At 32.7% G+C, this 6,494-nt stretch overlaps 1 pseudogene; it reads left to right on the forward strand.

The window, feature by feature from the left end:
- The first annotated feature begins 462 nt into the window (after positions 1-462).
- LOC105625770 lies at positions 463-6,173 on the forward strand (annotated as a pseudogene).
- Positions 6,174-6,494: the final 321 nt, after the last annotated feature.

Raw genomic sequence — 6,494 nt, forward strand, 5'->3', positions numbered from 1 at the left:
TACTCTCTCTCTCTCTCTCTCTCTCTCTCTCTCTCTCTCTCTCTCTCTCTCTATCTTTCTCTCTTTCTTTCGACGACAATAACGTTTGAATGGAACGTCTCGCATGTACAACGAGACTTCTCGTCTATCAGTTTATTGAATGAGAAAGAGCGGTTCTGGAAATAAACGCATCGCGCGATTGAATAGAATGCCATCGAGATACACGTGGATGTTCGTAATGACCTTCACGCTTCAGGAAAATGCACATGACGTAAAATATATCGATCTTTCTGTCACAGATTTCCGGTTTTGTCTGGGCCAATATCGAGCCGGTCGGTTGGCCGGCCGACTGAACGACCGACCGACCAAGTAACCAGCAACTTCGCTACTTATGCAGTTCCAACCGTTGTGCATCGCTCGTTCGTCGCTGGCACAGTTACCTTTCCGGTTCTACCTCACAATGTAATTCAAGCATCGAAATCAATGAGATTTGAAACGAGGAGCGTGGAACCGGGCGCGTTAGCGAAACAGAGGTAAGGGCTAAAACATAAATTTCGACATGGAAAGGACAGGTTTGGTGAAAACTCTACAAATTTAGTTAGAGACGCAGATAATTTTATTTTCACTTGGCAAAAATGATTTTGCTAAAGTATTAAAAATTCAACTGGATATACACAGATTTGAAAATAATTTTGTTAGATCATCAAAACAATTATGTAGAATACTTAAGGTGTTACAATGTTAAATTTTTTTTCAACACCGCTCATTATTTATCAATTAGAGATGAAAGTAATTTTATTTGCCCATATTGTTTATTATTCATCAATTAGATAAAAATAATTTTACTTGCCATACCATTAAAATATACTGAGATAAATGTTTTGTATAATATGTGACTTACAAAAACTTTCTTACGTTTTAATTTAAAAATTTTGTTCTAATCAAAATTTGATTAGAAAAAAAAAGACATACAAAACATTTCTTTCAATAATTACGTAGGAATCTCAAACATGTTAAACAATATTGCAAAAAGTTTTGACATTCTACTCAATTTGAACAGTTCTACATAGTTATTTTCATAGTCTAACAAATATTTCAAATCTGTATCTATATAAATTTTTAGGCGCTTCAACAAAATTCATTCCGTGTACATATTACACTACACTGCTAACAGCAATTTTTATAAGTGAAACCGCGATATTTAGTATGCATGAAAAGAACGATTTCGCTGAATCATCAAAATAATTATGTAGAACTCACTCAAGCATAATGAGCAATGTTGGAAAAAATTTGACATTCTAGCAACCACCTTGAGTTCTACATAATTATTTTGATGATCTAACAAAATTATTTTTAAATCTGTGTATATATCCAACTGACTCTTTAAATATTTCAGCAAATCCGTGTTTTCTATGTGGAATAAAAATCAAGTACAAAGTGTAAAATGTCAATGTATGCAACATGAAATTTTTTTGTTTAAAATCAACAACATTATTTTTTTATTTATTAATTAAATGGCATTTTCTTATTGCATACTGAATGTTATCCTGTAATGAATATTAACAGCATGTTTACATCATGATCACTAGGTGTTAGCAATGAATATAATATTTAGAAAGCCATAGATCAAAAGAAGAAAAATGATTGCTAACATGAATGCACGAAAATGCTTCCTTCCGCTCGCAATGAGTTCATGGAAATTTTTTAAAATTTACATTCGCACGTCGAGTCACAGCTGTCACGAGTTTCATCAAAATATGGCCTGCGTCAATATAGAGATTAAAAATTTTATCGCGTGCACAGAAAGATTAATCAACCATAGTTTAATTAATCCTCGCTGCGAGAGATGTATTCACACCCCAAGCGACCCTTTGAGCGCACTCCGCTAACCTTCACTAGCCACGTAAACGCGAAGGTTAAAGATATCTCTCTTATACGTCATACTATATATAATGACGTCAGTGTAACCTTATGTTTTTATAGTTCAGCTTTACGACACGTGTCACACACGAAGCATCTCGTTTGCAGCATCTCGTTACGTAAAAGCGTATAGGACCCTTGCGTCATTCTACACTCGTTATCTTTTTTTACTGGCATCATCAACGAGAATTTCATTCAGTTTTCGCATATCAGAAAAATATGTCAAAACCTATCTCGCGTTCAAAGAAAACCACTAGTAAACAGGGACTCCCTTGCAAATCTTGAAATAAAAAGTTCTAATTTCAGCGAAATGAGTTACTTTTCATAAATAATGTGTTTACTGTGGTAAACAGAAGATGTCATAGGTATACAAGGTTCAATAATTAACAACTTTTGAGCTACAGTGTATTAAAAGTATATAATTTGCAGAGAGCATCTTTGATCAAGATGACCTTAAAAAGGTAAAGAGAGACATTTTTAAAAATTCATTATTAATTGTCGTAATTAAATTTTAATAGATGAACATTTTTTAATAATTACGCATAATTACAATTATTAACGCATTAATCGAGTTTAATAATTGACGAAACAATATCATATTATTTGTAAATAACTAATAACAGTTTATATATATGTACAACATCACATGAGATCACAAAATTATTGTCAACAAAAGTAACGAGATTATATTTTATTTTTTCAAATTATATTTTTCTAATGAATATATTTTATGAATATAATATCAGGGTTTTTAAATAAAAAATCATAAAATTTTTCACATATTAATTTAAAATTGTATTTTACATTTATTATTCTTATATTTAAAAAAGGGGAGCAATTTATAATCATGACCTTAATTTGGAACAAACGGGATGGTTAATCATAATAATCACTAAGCCTTTGATACATCATAGCTAAAAAATTAGCTTTGTGTTTATGATATCTTCTGTTCATCATATTATAAATTACGTTATGAAAACTAGTCACGAAAATTCGGTCACTTAAAAATTGACTTATATTACACTAAAGTATAGTATATTAAAAGCTACTATGAAATTGGCAGAGTTAAAAGTAAAATGTATAAATATTTTAAACGCTTAAATATCCAATAATGGATACTATTATTATTAGAGGTTATTTAATAGAATATATATTATTATTTCATTGTCAAAATTGATTACGTTATGCCACTGTATTTAAATATTTTGTATGAAGCAGCATTTAATGTACATTACACCAATGTAGTGCGAGTAAGTGAATTCATCATAATTCATTTCATCAGGACCCAATTTTCCATATAATTAATGCGATACTCTTTATTGAGCGACTTTTCATATCGGCTTAATTATCGCGTTTGATTACCTACGCATTTTCCATTATTATTACTCGTTATTGTTAACACGCGTGTGCACCAGCATTACACTTTACACGAAAAAATAAAAATAAATCCGTTAACATCCGCGAAACGCAATCTTGCTCATTGACTTTCGCCATTACTTCTAATATTCCGGACATTTCCTGTTTCTCGCATGTTTTTCTGAATGATAAATCAAGAGAGAAAGAAAGAGAAAAGAGGGATTTCGTTTCTGTTTATATGTATGTACAACGTTCCGCGATACCGCAGATCGATACACACCACTTTCTCTGACTCCTCGACAGAGCGCTATTTCCATTTCGCTTTTGACATTGAATTCAAGCTAACGCGTTCCCTGAGGAAACAATAGGTGAAGCCGCTCTATATAGGAGCGAATGGTATCAACAAAGCCTAGATACAAGGTCCAAAAAGGAATAATAAAATCATTCAGAGCTGCCAACCTCGTAACGCCTGCCTCTCGCAGATATCAGTGATAAATTCATTTCAACTTGAAAAGTAAATTTGAACGAGATAAATTTGAATTTATAGCGTGACTTCTGTAAATACGTATAATTTAGTTGCGCTTCGTGAATTTCTCTTTCCTAGCTTGTGTCCATTTTTACCAATACAAATTAGGTTTAATTTCGATTTAACTTACTCTTTATCTTCTTTCTAGTTCTAAGAATTAAAAAAAAAAGAATAAATTAAATCGCGATTAAAGCTATCTATATTTTTAAAAATAGACATAAGATAACAGGACAGAGATTTAATCTAAATTATAAAAGTCACTCCAGATTTTTCTTTTTCTAGTTCTAAGAATTAAAAAAAAGATAAAGAGTAAGTTAAACCGAGATTACAGCTAATTTATATTGTTAGAAATAGACACAGGAAAAAGATTCATGAATAGCAATTAAATTATATTTGCAGAAGTTACACGGCGATTTAAATTGATCTTTTTTTACTTTTAAAAATTAGAGGAAGAATAAGTTAAAGTTAACTTATTCCGTTATTAACCGAGATTAAAGTTAATCTATATTGAAATGGAGGTATTAAATTAGGTAATACAGATGTAATGAAAGAGAGGAAGTTTCAAGATAACTGTTACTCGTAGTATCGATTAGAACCACGGTTGCCAGATCCCGAGCACTATACAGCTAGAGTCTGAAGATCCGTGTGCTGGAGATTTCATATTTCGACTAGAGGCCGACCGATTGTTTCATTGAAAAAAGAAAGAGAAAAAAAAGCACATTAATTCGTGTTTTACTGTTACAGATTTTCTTTTTGTTATTAGTATTTGACCAACATAAAGTGTCAACACAATCATAGAGACCTTTTTATTATTATTAGAGGAAAGACCCTGATTATGAGATATCGAGTTCATTTTGGGTAAATACTAGAAGTCTATAGATAGAATTTAAAAAAATAATGGATCATTTTGAAGGGAATTTAATAAGCTTTTAGATAACGTTATATAAAATTCAAATTTCATTTTTTTTTAATTAAAAAACTGTAAAAAGTGAGTAAATCGCAAAATCAAAAAAATTGTGTTTCTAATATGAGATGCCTCGAGAAATCAATAGTAAAACACAAAGTATATTAGTATTACAATTAAAAAATTTTATTTAATGTTTCTAAAATACAAACAAATACACAACCAGCGAGAAAAAATGAGCATGCGATAGATTATAGAACTTATCTTCAGGTAGTTCGAGTCAAGCATCGCACAAATAGGCACTCGACGTTTATTCCGGTTGTCTGTTGTTTATTATTATAATAACATTTATATTTTAGCAATAATTTTCACTTATAACATAGGAGTATGGATTATTTCATATTAGAAATATGGGTATCTCATATTACGATTTTAACGCCTTATGATTTTACAATCATCAAATCTAACTTCTGTAATTAAACATATTCCCGTATTTTTCTATTAGTACAACCTTATTCTATCACTACATGAAGAATTTATTGTTAAATATTTATTTATTAAATAATAAACAAGATTTAAAGGCTCATCTCAATGAAACTTGAAGACATCCAAATTCTAAAATCTTGTTTTACAATGACTACATGATCTGATAATGAATTTTCTATTAAATAGTTTTCAATCCAAAAACAATAAATTCATGATGAAATCAATAAATAGCGTTCATTAGTAGAAATGCCATTATCTCATATTATAATAGGGGGCGCCTATAATAGAGGGCTTCTCATAATAGGGAGCTTTCCTCTAGATTAATACAATGCGAACACAATTACAATAAATACAAACTTTTTTATTATTCGTAAAATAACATAAACTGCGAACATAACCACAGACTTCCTTATTACTTTCCACGTAATTTAAATATGCAATTAATAAATACTCCACGCGCGCAAAGAACTGGAGATTATTCCCGTCTGCTGGAGAACTGGAGATTGGTTCCGAAAACTAGAGTCTTCAATCTGGAGATCTGGTAATTGGTCAGAAAACATCGCTTCCTATTATTGCACACTTTTAGAAAAAAAATATTCAAGCGATGTCATTTCTCAATTATCATAGGTCGCTCGTTATCGTCGATGCTTCGGCGTCGTTTTTTCCATCATCCCGCTCGTTTCGACGCCATCACTGCCTCCGCGTCTCTCCGCAACTGCAGCCCACGAAGTATTATCGTAAAGTGGTACCGGGGAACACAACCAGCCGTATCTCCCGTGTTTTGAAACGCTCGTATGGCTTACAAAAGACTGTCGCCGTGGAAAACCGGTACGGAAAATGTCACGGCCTTGTCACCCGATGCAGCGCAAAATAGTATATCGACCTTACGGCCTGCACGCGAAGACGACAGACCGACAAAATTCGACGATCGGATTTCACTCGATACTTCGCTACCGATGCAGCATCGGATGCGGAAATGGCATCGGCAGCGCGAAACGATGAACGGAGGCGAATGCCTGCGATGGAAGTTTAGATTATTTTTTAAGTGGGCGTAATACGCGGATACGAGGCAGCATCTGCGGTGCAATTTACACGCGTGCAACGGCGTTAGCGAAGCATATCGCTGGAAAGGCCAGCTGGCTCTTCCCCTCCAAGTTCCGGATCGGTATTAAGTGCCATTTTTCAAATGTTGTACATAATAGTATATATATATATATATATATATGTTGCGAATGTCGATACAAACGTAGAGAACGTAGACTAACGGTGATCAAGTTCGAAGTAACGATCTGTTGCTTTGCTGTATCTTCGCTCAATGCCTTT

The sequence above is a fragment of the Atta cephalotes genome (genome assembly GCF_000143395.1).
Source record: "Atta cephalotes unplaced genomic scaffold scaffold00003, whole genome shotgun sequence".
Classification (NCBI taxonomy): Eukaryota; Metazoa; Arthropoda; class Insecta; order Hymenoptera; family Formicidae; genus Atta; species Atta cephalotes.